This window comes from Pseudonaja textilis, chromosome Z, assembly GCF_049901715.1.
Source record: "Pseudonaja textilis isolate UNSWEBS1 chromosome Z, rPseTex1.2, whole genome shotgun sequence".
Lineage (NCBI taxonomy): Eukaryota > Metazoa > Chordata > Lepidosauria > Squamata > Elapidae > Pseudonaja > Pseudonaja textilis.
This window is the reverse complement of record NC_142008.1, coordinates 124,591,774-124,605,400: the sequence shown is the minus strand read 5'-3', so window position 1 is coordinate 124,605,400 and position 13,627 is coordinate 124,591,774.

The window sequence follows — 13,627 nt, the reverse complement described above, 5'->3', positions numbered from 1 at the left end:
CTGCCACAGAGAGGAGGAAGGGGGTCAAGCTATTTTCCAAGGCCAGACAAGGAATAATGGATGGAAACTGAACAAGGAGAGATTCGACCTGCATATAAGGAGGAATTTTCTGACAGGGAGAACCCTCAACCGATGGAACAGAAGTTGCCCTCGGAAGTTATGGGAGCTTCATCCCTGGAGGCTTTCAAGGAGAGACTGAGACTGCCCTCTGTCAGAAATGGTGTAGGGTCTCCCGCTTGGGCAGGTGGGGGGTTGGACTAGATGACCTACAAGGTCCCTTCCAACTCTGTTAATCTAATCTAATCAAGTTGCTGGCAGGGTGGACAAGGGCCCATTCCGTGGTGTGTTTTTTTGGGGGGGGCATGGCAGCAGAGCCCTTCTGACGATGCCGATCCTCACCTGAAGCAGATTGACAGGCTGTCCTTGATGGGATGACGTCACCCCAGACCCAAATTGGTGGCTTTGGATGTTCTGTGTGGTTTTTGACCCCTTTTCTTGCCAGCCGTTAATAAGACATTCGGTGAGGGCGAACTTGGCAACTTTAAGACTTGTAGACTTCAACTCCCAGAATTCCTCAGCCAGTTGGGTCTGTTTCTTTTTCTCCTATCTCCTCAAAGGAGAGAGATTGCAGAGGAAGGGATTACAAGAGAGTAAACTACGCCGGCGGAGGAATTCTGCGAGTTGAAGTCCACAAGTCTTAGAAAGCGGCCAAGTTTGGAGACCCCAGGGTTAGGGACACGGTTGTTAAGTGAATTGGGCTTTCCCCGTTGTCGGGAGGTTGCGGAAGGGGATCGTGCAATCGGGGGTGGGGACTCTGCAACCGTCGTAAATGTGAGTCTGTTGCCAAGCATCCGAATTTTGATTCACGGGGAACGCAAGGATGCTGCTACGGTCGTTAAGTGGGGGGGGAAAAAAGGTCATAAGTCCCTTTCTTCAGTGCCATCGTTGTAACTCAGAACGGTCACTAAATGGACGGTTGTTAGTCAAGGACTCCCTGTAGATGTGACAGAGATGTGAACATGAGAGAAGAAGCGAGGGACTACAAAACCCTTCCAATCCTGGTCTTCACCCTGGCAGGTGGAGTTCCCATCCACCTTGAGACAGGGAGTCCTCGACATACGACGGTCCATTGAAGGACCGTTCGAACTTACAACAGTGCGGAAAAAAAGGACAGGACCATTTTTCACACTTTATGACCCGTTGCAACGTCTCACACAGTTGCGTGCTCAAAATTCAGACTCTCGGCAGCTGACTCGTAGTTATGACAGTCGCATGTGTCCCCGGGGGAGTCACCTTCGGTGACCTTCTGGCCAGCAAAGTCAGAATGGGGAAGCCGGATTCTCTTAACAACAGCGTGAATCACTTAGCAACGGCAGAGATTCACTGGACCACGGCAGCAAGAAAGGCCGTACAAGAGGGCGAAACTCACTTAACAAAGGTCTCACTTAGCAACATAATGTCAACTTATAAAAATTTCTATGGTCTGTTTTAGAGTTGCCAGCAGAAAGGGAGGTGGGAGAGGGATTTGGAAGAGCACTGCGGCAGTTTGGAAACCAAAAGTGCATTCCATATATAGCTTTTCAAAGATAGTAACTAGGCGACTGAAGTTTCTGCCATGCACAATTCTAACTGGAGAACATGATTGATGACTCTGGGCTATGGTGGTGTCCCATTGGAGAATATGAATTACAATTCACCCAGGGGGTGGGAGGGAGGGAAACCAGGGTCCAGGGTGACAATGAATGATGGGTCTCAGAGTCAGCTACACCCAGGCGGTGCCGGACATGTTTAATTCCGAATAAATCCTTTTTGGAAGTTTTGTTCAAGACTCATGATTTAATCGGGGCTAACTGCCGGAATCCTGACACATAAATTGTGGTACATAAGTCAAGGATTTTCTACAGAGGATGCTAATGTAACTTTGATGGTCCTTTGTCCGGCTGGTTGTATTTGCCCCAAGCAAGGAAGAGGAGAGGGCAACAGGGCCCAACGAGCAGATCTTGGCCATTCGCCTCTGACGCAGATCTCGTCATGGTGGGACATTGGTGGCTTTGTCCAGGTCCTGTTCCCACCCTTCATCCCCTGGCTGACCCTCCCCACCCCGGGTCCATCTGGGTCAGCTGCCTCCAACCAGGGAGAAGCCCTCATCCAGGACAAGGGTCAGCTGGAAGACTCGGTCAGCCTGCTTTCCCCGTGACTTTAAGACTGGTGGGCTTCAACTCACATAATTCCCTAATCAGCCTCCTTCTCTCTCCCTCTCTCTCCCGCTCTCTCTCTCTCTCTCTCTCTTCACACACTCTCTCTCTCTTTATGTGTGTCCCTCATCTATCCTATCACCTCTATATCCATTCATATCTATCTATCTTCTTATATCTGCCTATCCATCTATCCATCTATCCATCCACCCACCCATTCTCTCTCTCTCTCTCTCTAATCTCTCATCTATCTTACATCTGGCTATCTGGCTATTATCTATCTATCATCTATATCTATCTGTCTGTCTGTCTGTCTGTCTGTCTGTCTGTCTGTCTGTCTGTCTGTTTGTCTGTCTCTGTCTGTCTGTCTATCTCTGTCTGTCTATCTATCATCTATCTATCTATCTATCTATCTATCTATCTATCTATCTATCTATCTATCTTGATATATAGATTATATATATATGTGTGTTTTCTTAAGTTTTCGCGGGTACTTACATGTATGGTATTCAGCTTTGTTCGGGTATTTTCCCACATCATTATAGTTGTGCTTTTAAAGTTGTAGCAATGTTTCGCAGAATCTCATCTGCCATCATCAGGCTTCTGTATTGTGTCCGTCTGTGAGTCAGAAGAAGCCTGATGATGGCAGATGAGATTCTGCCGAAACATTGCTACAACTTTAAAAGCACAACTATAATGACGTGGGAAAATACCCGAACAAAGCTGAATGCCATAATCATCTATATATATATATATATATATATATATATATAAAATCTATCTATCTATCTATCTATCTATCTATCTATCTATCTATCTATCTATCTATCTATCTATCTATCTATCTATCTATATCTATCATCTATCATCTATCTATCTTGATAGATGATATATATATCATCTATATTTATATAAAATCTATTTATCATCTATCTATCACCTATCTATATCTATCTATCTATCTATCTATCTATCTATCTATCTATCTATCTATCTATCTATCTATCTATCATCTATCATTTCTAACTATCTATTATCTATCATCTGTCTATATCTATCTAATATCTACCTATCTAACATCTATCTATGAATCTATGTATCTATCTATTTATCTATCTATCTATCTATCTATCATCTATCTATCTATCTATCTATCTATCTATCTATCTATCTATCTATCTATCATCTATCTATCTATCCTCTACCGTTTCTCTCTCTCTCTGTCTGATCATCCATCCACCCATCTATTCTGTCTATCTGTCTGTCATCATCTCTTTATCATCTCTCTGTGTTTACTCGCCAAAGGCGTCACTGGCCGTACTCCGAGCACCACCAACTCTTATATGTAGCTACCCAGGCAGCACAAATATTTGTCCTTGCACACCCTAGATCGGAATCCCACCACACCTTGTTACGGGCGTCCATCGGATGTCCAGTCAATGGACCGTTCTGCCCCCCTTCCTCCCATCTCCCCCACCCCAAAACTGTTGCCCCACCCACCCGCCCTCTGGCTCCCCGTGGATGGGAAAACGGGGGGCTTCTCTAAAGCAACAGATGGCAGCTGCTGTAGGGCTGACATGGGGTGCGGGGAGAAATGGGGTGGTCCATCAATCACTCGCTCGCCCCCCCCTGCTCCATGGGCTGCCCCTCTCCCCTGCAGTTGCAAGGCCCAGGACAGGAAAACAAAGGCCTTCCGCCCCCCACCCCCCACCCTCCAGGCCAGCGTGGGTGGGACTCAAAGGTCAGGAAGAATGGATGGGGTGCCAAAGGGCTCCCCCACTCATTTTCCCAGTGGAATATCTGAGCTCTGAGGAAAGCACCTCTAGTGTACATTGGCTTGCACTACACCCTCAAACTCATGACACCATGCTGACCCCTGGTGGCCAATGAGGGGCTATCATACACACACACACACACAGGAAGGAAGGAAGGAAGGAGAGGGTTGATTTGGACAAAGGGGGGTGTCTTTGGGGTTTTGGGGTGGGGGTGACTCTTTCATGGAGGGGAGAAGGAGAGAAAGAGGGAGGGAGAGGAAAGGGGACCTACAACACAACCCACGATGCATAACGTCCGTATTTCCTTTTTTTAGGCTGAGGGTGGGGGGATTGGGGAGGGGGTTAAAAGCATAGGATTGTCCTCAAAAGCACAGGATCCCTTCCTTCCCCCTCCCCTCCCCACAATGCTTTCAAGGAATTTTAAACCCAAGGTTGTGTGGGTGTAGTTTGTGTCCGAATTGTGTGTCTGAATTGTGTGTTTCTCCTTCGAGGGACAAAACCCTGGAGAGAATCAAAGACTCTGGGGGTCTCCCGTTGTCTAAATCAACACACACAAAGGAAAACACGCACGCGCACACACACACACACTCGCACACAAAACCATGTCCTGGAGCTGTTTATTCCTGGGCAAACGACGTCTTGCCTTTGTACACGTCGAGACGAAGAATCTCTTCGCTGTTCCGTAGGAGTCGTTACCCCCCCCTCTCTCGCCTGGAGGTGACGAGACTCCAAGTGTTTAATTTTTTCCCACCTGTGGGTTCTGCAACACACACGCATACACAAACAGACAAAAGGGAGGGCGTGCGGGCGAGCCAAGCCTATAAACCACTTTTCATTATATATAAATGCTATATGGGTGTGTTTGAGTGTATATGTATATGTATATGTATAATAATATAATATGTGTGTGTGTGTGTGTGTATGGGTGTGCATAAGCACACAATCTTGTCTAATGTCCCTGTCTTATTGTTCCCATTTATTCACACCTACTTCCTGTATTCATACTCATGTTCGTTCTTATATTATCTTGTAAGCAATTGACAAATCAAATAATAAATTTTATATATATATATATATATATATATATATATATATATATATATATATATATATATATATATGTATAGGTATAGGTATAGGTATAGGTATAGGTATAGGTATAGGTATAGGTATAGGTATAGGTATAGGTATAGGTATAGGTATAGGTATAGGTATAGGTATAGATATATAGATAGAGATAGAGATAGAGATAGATATATAGATATAGATATAGAAATAGATATAGAGATATAGATATAGATACATAGATATAGATAGATATAGATATATGTGTGTGTTTTCTTCAGTTTTCAGAGGTACTTACATGTATGTTATTCGGTTTTTAGTTAGCTTTCCCATCGTCGTTATAGTTGTGCTTTTAAAGTTGTAGCAACGTTTCGGCAGAATCTCATCTGCCATCATCAGGCTTCTGTATTGTGTTCGCCACAACATAGACCAACCCAATACAGAAGCCTGATGATGGCAGATGAGATTCTGCCCAAATGTTGCTACAACTTTAAAAGCACAACTATAATGACGTGGGAAAATACCCAAAAAAAAAGCTGAATAACACACACACACACACACACACATTATTTTATATATTTTATAATATATTATTATATAATATGTTGTATACATATACACATACATATATTTATCTTATATATCATCTATTTTATATTATATTATTATATAATAATATACTATGAAGTTATATTATATACATATGTATACACACATACATATATTATATTTATTTTATACATAACCTTATATATGTATATTATATTTTATAATACATTATTATATAATAATATAGTATAATGTTATATTATACACACACACACACACACACACACACACATATTTTCCTCCAGAAATTTTTACATCTCTATTCTTTGGCATCACCACACCCCGCAGGGATGTGTTCCTATCTCTGGCCATCGCCCTGGGCAACCGAAACTGTAACCATGACAACCTGTTGCCCGGTGACAGAAAACACAGTGTGCCAAGGAAGATGCCCTGACCTCAGGATCTCTCTCTCTCTCTCTCTCTCTCTCTCTCTCTCTCTCCCTCCCTCCCCCTCTAGGAAAAAAGAGGAGGGGGCCTTCTCTTTTCAACTTGACCCCATCCTCTTCTTTCTAGTACGCAACTGGACATTTTGGGGTGTGGGGGAGAGAGAGAAGGAACTATGGGGGCTTGGACTCTCCCGGGGGTTTGCAAAGGATGCGGTTGGCTGGGAAAAGGGTAAGGGGGAGAGGGGAAATTTGAGGAGGGGGCTCCCATCTCCTCTCATTGTTGGACTCAAGATAATTTCCCTGCACGGTTTTTTCCACCGCCACCCCTTCCCGGCTTGCAAAGCCCGAGCTGTTATTCCTGTGTTTGGAAATGAAAAAAGAATGATAATTAATAAGGAGATGAAAAAAGAATGGTAATTAGAAGATGAAAAAAAAAAAAGAATAATAATTCATAAGAATAAGAGAGGAAAATGCAAAACAATCTGCATTTAGAAGCAGAACCGCCGGCACACAAAAGCAAAACCCAGGACAATTAGTCACTTGAGACTTTCAAGAAGAGATTGGACTGCCCTCTGTTGGAAATGGTCTAGGGTCTCCTGCTTGGCTGGGGGGGTTGGACTAGATGACCTACAAGGTCCCTTCCGACTCTGATTATCTGGTATCTGTTATCCCAGTCCTCAACGTACGACGCCCCCTTCAACTGAGACCCAAACGTTGGCTGCAAAGTGGGATCAGGTGAATGGTGCCCCATTTTATGACCTTTTTCACATTAAGTGAATCAGTGCAGTTGTTCAGCGAGCAACACGGCTGTTAAATGAATCTGGCTTCCCCGTTGACTTTGCTCGTCAGAAGGTCGCAAAATGGGGACCATGAGACCCGCCTGGGCTGCTGCGACTGTCATAACTATGAGTCGGTTGCCAAGCATCTAAATTTTGATCGCGTGACCTCGGTGTGTGTTTGTGTGTGTGTGTGTGTGTGTGTGTGTGTAATGCTGCAACGGTTGTAATTGTGAAACATGGTCCGGTATTGCTTTTTTTTTCACTGCCATTGTCACACGGTCTGGTGGGGTGTCAAAATTCAGGTGCTTAGCAATTGACTCATATTTATGATGGTCAATGCGTCCCGGCTGGGGTCGCCTTCAGCAAAGTTAATGTGATTCCCTTAATGACCGCAGGGCTTTGCTTAATGACCATGGCCAAAAAACCAACAACAACAACCCAGGCCTGGCTCATGTAGCCACTGCCCTGCTTAGTCACGGAAATTCTGTTGGCTCTTCTCGTTGTAAGTCGAGGCCTGATTGAGATAGACTCCTCCTCCCTCTAAGCGGCTCCAATTGTGTAGCTGGAGCAGCCATCTTGACTTTTCTGACCTCCCCCCAATCCTCATCCCATCCCCACATCCAGGAGGACGAGGGAGATTTTGTAGGCCGGCTTAGTCCAAGTGGCGAGGACAGTAGAACTGAACTGGCTGGGAATTTCCCACAATGCCCTTGCACCAACCTGAAGCCCCAAAGCCTTCTGGGAAATAGCCTTGGAGGGCCGTGAGGAAGGCAGCTGACTAGTGGGAGCCCCCCAGCCCCCTCATGATTTAATGTCTGCGTTGGGCAGAAAACGCGCTGGGCAGAAAACCGCTCATTTATTTTAACTTGGCCCACGACGTCCCGATTAGCGGCGTAATTAATCTGGGCGGGATTGGCATGTCTCTAAGCAGAGCTGTGGCTGGCTGGCTGGCTGGCGAGGCTGCCTTTCCCAACCCTCCCACCGAATCCTGGGCCGAGCCGTCCCACAGCCAAAAATCTTGGGAAAGATGTGTGTGATCATATCGATGATTTAAAGAATATTAATCAACTAGCTGGATCCCCGTGTTTCGCTGCAAAACTATGTTCGTTTTGGGGGAGGAAAATAAGGCGGTGGAAGGAAATTCTGTCTCTGCCTACCAGCATCCATCGGTATTCGCCTGGCTAGCGTCCTGTCAGTGTGGGAGAAAGTTGAGGGCTGTTTGGAAACTGAAACAGTATTTGCTGTGTAAGCAAGAAGGAGACAGCAAGGAGCCTGAGCGTGGCTTAGCTCAACTGTTCTGTACTAAAGCTGCTTGGTGCTGTGAAACTGAAATTCCTCTGCTTGTGTTTTGCATTTGGAAGAGATTTCTTTCCAGGTCGGGAGGGGGAGTAGAACTCCTTAGCATCAGAGCCTGTTAATAATAATAATAATAATAATAATAATAATAATAATAATAATAATAATAATGGAAATACTTTCAATGCTCTGAGGGTCATTTGGAAAAATCCTTTCTTAGGGAGCCCCTAGAAGCCGAGAGGAACAGACATGTCAAATTTCAAGTTTGTAGGCTTTACGGTTCTGGAGATTTTTGTGATGATGTGTGAGGAGCATTTCGCTTTTATATAGATATGGATTGCAAGCAGTCCTCGAGTTACGACCACCAGGGAGCCCGAAATACATGGCATTAAGTGAGAAATTTGGTAGAGTGAATTTTGTTCCACTTTCCTCACCGCTTGTTAAGCGAAACGCTGCCGTTGTTAAGGGAGCCATGTGGTTCTTAAGCGAATCTGGGCAGTTCTTAAATGAGTCACACAGTCGTTAAGCGAAGCCGGCTTCCCCCGTCGACTCTGCTCCTCAGGAGGGTCCCAAAAGGGGATCACCTGCCCCCTTTTTACGATGTTGCAACCATCATAAATGTGAGTCACTTGTCAAGCATCCGAATGTAACTCATTGGTGATGCTGCAACGGAAAACGGTCCTAAAGTCAATTTGTTTTCAGTGCCGTGGTAACTTTGGTCACTAAATGAGCTGTTGTAAGTTGAGGACTACCTGTAATAGAATAACATAGTTGGAAGGGACCTTGGAGGTCTTCTAGTCCAACCCCCTGCTCAATTAGGAGACCCCATATATACCATTCCAAACAAGTCTCTACTTAAAAAATTAAAAAAATATTGATAATTAATAAGATAGTGTTTTATTACCGGAAGTTCTCGGCCTTATGACAGCTGAGTATCAGATTTCTGTTGCTAAGCAAGACATTTTGTTTCACCACCTTTTACCAACTTCCCTGGCCATCGTTGTGAAGCGAATCCCCACAGTTGTTAAGTAGGTAACACGGTTGTTAAGTGAATCCTCGTTGACTTTTCCAGTCTGAAGGGCACAATGAACTTGGGACCCGGTGAGCGTCATAACTGTGAGTCACTTGTCAAGCCTCCACATCTTGGTCGCGTGGTCGTGGGGAAGGCTGCAGTGGTTATAAGTGTGAAAAACGGTCATAAGTCACCTTTTCAGTTCTTGTTTTCCAGCCATCCCCACGGAAACCGAGTCACATTTATGACGGGGTCCATGGGGGAAGCCCGATTCGCTGAATGACCATGCGGCTGACTTAACGATGGCAGGGGATTCATTTAACAACGGCGGCCAAGAAAGGTCGTTCAATGCGACAAAACCCACTTAACCTAACTCTGGTTAGCAACGGAAATGGGGTGCCCCATCGCGGAGCTGGTTTTGGCTGGTTTTGTTGCAAAGCTACTCTTTCCGGAACCCCCCTCCCCATCAATGTCGGCTTGGGGGCGTTTTTCGGACTCGAGACGGGGAGAGGGAAATTCCCCCAGCAATTTCCATCATCAAGGAGCAAAGTCAGCTTCGCGGGAAAGGTCAGGCAGCTGCTCGTCAAACGTCTCCGAAATAACTCTCTTTTATTTTGAGGGAGTGGGGGGGTTTCACAGCGAGGCTGGGAGTCTCTGGAGGTGGAGGATGGGCTCAGAACAAATTCATCAGCTCCTTTGATAGTTGTTTGACCCGCCTGGCAGGGGCGGCAGGCAGCCCCATAGACGCGGCTTCACGCGGGAAGGGTGGCTGTGCAGAACTGGCTCAAATGGGACCCATCGTCCTCTGCCGTGCCCTTAGGAGAGAGAGAGATAGATAGATAGATAGATAGATAGATAGATAGATAGATAGATAGATAGATAGATAGATAGATATAGATGACAGATAGAGAGAGAGAGAGAAAAAAAAAAGAGAGAGAGAGGGATGGATGGATGGATGGATGGATGGATATAGATGACAGATATAGATAGAGAAAGAGATAGATAGATAGATAGATAGATAGATAGATAGATAGATAGATAGATATAGATTATCTATTTATAGATGGATGGATGGATGGATGGATGGATAGATGGATGGATATAGATGACAGATATAGATAGAGAAAGAGATAGATAGATAGATAGATAGATAGATAGATAGATAGATATAGATTATCTATTTATAGATGGATGGATGGATGGATGGATGGATGGATGGATGGATGGATATAGATGACAGATATAGATAGAGAAAGAGATAGATAGATAGATAGATAGATAGATAGATAGATAGATAGATAGATAATTGATATAGATGACAGATAGAGAGAGAGAAAGAGAGAGATAGGGATGAATGGATAGATGGATATAGATGACAGATGATAGATAGATAGATAGATAGATAGATAGATAGATGATAGACAGTTAAATATATAGAGAAAGAGAGAGATAGGGATGGATGGATGGATGGATGGATAGAAGGTTATAGATAGATTTTATATATATATATATATATATATATATATATATATATATATATATATATATATATATATATATATATCAATCTTTGTTATTTATTTATTCACGTAAAATTGAGTAGCAGGCGACGTTAATGAAGTCTCATTCATCATCTCAGGCTTGTGTTCGCCTGTGCTTCTCAGAGTAGACTGAGAGAGTAAACATTACTCTGAGAAGCACAAAGCCGAAGACACAAGCCTGAAATGATGAATGAGACTTCATCAAAACGTCGCCAGATACTTCCAATTTTACGCGGGAGAAAACCCTAATAACCAAAGATCCACATGCAAATACCCAAAGAACCTCAGAAAATATATATATATATATATATATATATATATATATATATATATATATATATATATATATATATATGGAATTAGTGGAAAAAGCTACCAACCCACTGTGTCAATTCTAAAAAATATCAGACAAGGCCAATAATGGCACCTTTTGGAATATAAATCAGGAAAAAAATCAGGGGGAGGGGGAAGGGATTTAGGACCATGTCTTGCACTTACGACCGTTGTGGCATTCCCCACGGTCAACTCCCTTCGCCACGGTGGCCAGCGAGGTTCAGAAGAAAAAAAAAGAGTCAAAATTGGCTTTTGTCTCGCTGAGCGGCGGAAACATAGGGCTCGATTGCGGTTGTTAAGTCGAGGACCGCCTGTTTCTTGGGGGCTGGAAGAGACAAGCGGTCTGGGTTGCCAATGGGACAATAAGGCTATCTTAACGTGCTCAGAGGTACTGTTGTCATCCTAGCTGTTTTTTCCTACTTGTCGGAGAATATAGAAGAACAGAGTCAGAAGGGACCTTGGAGGTCTTCTAGTCCAACCCCCTGCTCAGGCAAGGAAATCCTACACCATTTCAGACAAAATGGTTGTCTACCCAAGCTGATAACCTGGAATCAAGCTTATTTTTTATTTTATTTAATTATTTTGGGTTTGTCAATTGCTTACAAGATAATAGGTATAAGTAAAAATATAGTTATGAGTACATGGATACATACAAGAAAAATAAAAGAAACAATAGGACAGGGACGGTGGGCACATTGGTGCCCTTATGCACGTCCCCTACAGACCTCTTAGGAAAGGGGTGAGGTCCATAGTAGACAGTCTCAGGTTAAAGTTTTTGGGGTTTGGGGAAGAAACCACAGTCAGGTAGAGGATTCCAGACATTGACCACTCTGTTGTTGCTGAAGTCGTATTTCCTGCAATCAAGTTTGATGGGGTTAACCTTGAGTTTGCATCTATTGTTTGCTCTTGTGTTGTTATGGTTGAAGCTGAAGTATTGATTGACAGGTAGGGCATTGCAATGTATGATTTTATATACCATACTTAGATCAGACCGAAGAAGGCGTAATTCAAGGTTTTCTAGGTCTAGAATTTCAAGTATGGTGGCATAAGGTATTCTACAACAAGTAGAGGAGTGGAGAACTCTTCTTGTGAAATATTTCTGGACTTTCTCAACTGTGTTAATATCAGATACGTAATGTGGGTTCCAGGCTGATGAGCCGTATTCAAGTATTGGTCTAGCAAATGTTTTGTATGCTCTAGTTAGTAGTGTGATATTACTGGAGAAAAAGCTACGTAAGATTAGGTTAACAACTCTTAATGCCTTTTTGGCTCTGTAGTTACAGTGGGCTCTAGCAGTTAGGGCATTAGATATGAGTACTGCAAGGTTCTTGACAGAATTTGGATCATCAACAAGGTCTTGACTATTATTTTCTGATTTTTTTTGCCAATATGTAAGACAGAGCATTTATTTCTTGAGATTTGAAGTTGCCATTTGCTTGACCATTCTGATACATAGTTGAGGTCTTTTTGAAGGGTAGCAGTATTGTCTGTGGTGTTGAATAGCTTTACATCATCAGCAAAGAGAACGCAGTTGCTCTTGATATGATCACAGAGGTCATTTATGTAGAGTATGAAGAGAGCGGGTCCTAGAACACTGCCTTGGGGGGACACCACTGTTGACAGGTACAGAATTTGATAGGACGCTCCCAATTTTGACCATTTGTTGTCTGTTTGACAGGAATGCTTCTACCCAGTTATGCAGTTGTCTGGAGATACCATAAGATTTTAGTTTTAGGAGTAGTTTGTTGTGTACCACTGAATCAAAGGTTTTAAAGAAGTCTATGTAGATTGTGTCTATTGTTTTGCCCTGATCGAGTTGTGTAGTCCATATGTTTTTGCAGTGTAAGAGTTGCAGATTGCAGAATAGTTTTTTCCTGAAACCAAACTGTTTATTGGAGAGTAGGTTGTTTGTCTCTAAGTGGAGGATGATGGATTGGTTAATAATTGATTCCATGATTTTACAGGTGACGCAGCATAAAGAGATTGGTCTGTAATTTTCAACTAGGCTAGGGTCTCCCTTTTTGAAGATGGGGATGACCATGGCTTGTGACCATAGTTTTGGCAAGGAGCTGGTCCTGAAAGATTTTTCAAAGATTATGCTTAGAGGTTCGGCTATGGCAGTGGATAGCTTTTTTAAGACGTAGGCACATATTCCGTCCGGTCCAATAGATAAAGATGGTTTTAGATTGCGTAGTGCTTTTTCAACATTGTCTTCTGTAAAATCGATATGTATTAGATCATTGTAGTTGTCTGTGCTTCGACTAGGAAGTACTGGGCATGATCCATTGCTGTTTACAAAATACTGAGCCAAAGAATGTGTTAAAGAGGTTGGCTTTAATGGTGTCATCGATGCAGTCTTTACCATTAGGTCCTTTCAGGGGTGGGATGGACCTTGAGTCTTTTAGTTTGTTGTTTACAAAATTGTAGAAAGTGCGGGTGGAATTGGTGCGTGGAAGGTTTTTCTCTTATTTAATGTGATAATTGGTGCATTCATCTGCTGGCATAAATTTTTGTATCGGCTTTTGAACTTGGCAACGTGACCAGATTTGTTTTTCCACCTAAGTGATCTCTTTTTGGATTGAAGCTTCCTTATTGTTATGGGTAATCTGTTTTTTTTCCTGGTTTTTGGAGTTGTT